This window comes from Octopus bimaculoides, chromosome 6 (assembly GCF_001194135.2).
Source record: "Octopus bimaculoides isolate UCB-OBI-ISO-001 chromosome 6, ASM119413v2, whole genome shotgun sequence".
Lineage (NCBI taxonomy): Eukaryota > Metazoa > Mollusca > Cephalopoda > Octopoda > Octopodidae > Octopus > Octopus bimaculoides.
In genome coordinates this window covers 54168490-54169501 of record NC_068986.1, presented here as the reverse complement: position 1 = coordinate 54169501, position 1012 = coordinate 54168490, and positions in this window count along the sequence as shown.

Sequence of the window (1012 nt, the reverse complement as noted above, 5' to 3'; positions counted from 1 at the left end):
AGTGTCGGTAATTAGGTTACGTGGTGGTATAGTGGTATACATGAGAAGTGAAAAGAAAAGAATGTCGGGAATTAATTAGAGTCGAAGCGGATAATAATAATAATGATAATAATAATAATAATAATAATAATAAGAAGAAGAAGAAGAAGAAGAAGAAGAAGAAGAAGAAGAAGAAGAACAACAACAACAACAACAACAACAACAACGACGACGACGACAACAATAACAACAACAATAACAAAAACAACAACAATAATAATAGCTTTAAAACCAATAGAAAATTAATAAAAACAAGAAAATCCCTACTGGGTGTCAAGAAGTAGATGAGGCGGAGTGATGTTGAAGTGGGCGAATGGGGCTGAAGATTAGAGCGACTAGTCCCATGGGAGCAGCCTTGTTATGAATAGGGAGCAGAAGCTATGTACGTACGTACGTATGAGTGGATGGATGGATGGATGGATGGATAGATGGATGGATAGATGGATGGATGAGGGTATGTGTGCAGTTAGGTGGTGAGATGAGGGTGAATCGGTTAAACGAACAGTAGAATGAATGGAGTTGTTTAACAGAATATAAAAAAATAAGAATCCCTCCTTTCCCTTTCTCTCACGCACCCTGCACCTCACGCCTACACCCAGCTACAACAAAAGCAAAGACAAAAACAATAACACCAGATTATGAAAAAGGCTAAAGGAAACGGTGGTGGTGGTGGTGGTGGTGGCACTGGTGGTGGCGGTGGTGGTGGTGGCGGTGGTGGTGTGATGAGATTGAGTGAGATTATGATAAGGAAAAAGAATCAAATCTATAGACGGAATATGCCAATTAAAAGGTTGGCCTTCCGTAATCTCACATCATCCGCTAATTAGTGTAATGATATTCTTTCCACTGGTTTCATTCATCTGGACTGTGACCGTGCTGGGGCATTACTTTCTAAGACACACTCAAACGCGCGCATATACACATATGCACATAGATATATACACACACATATAGATATATATACATATATATA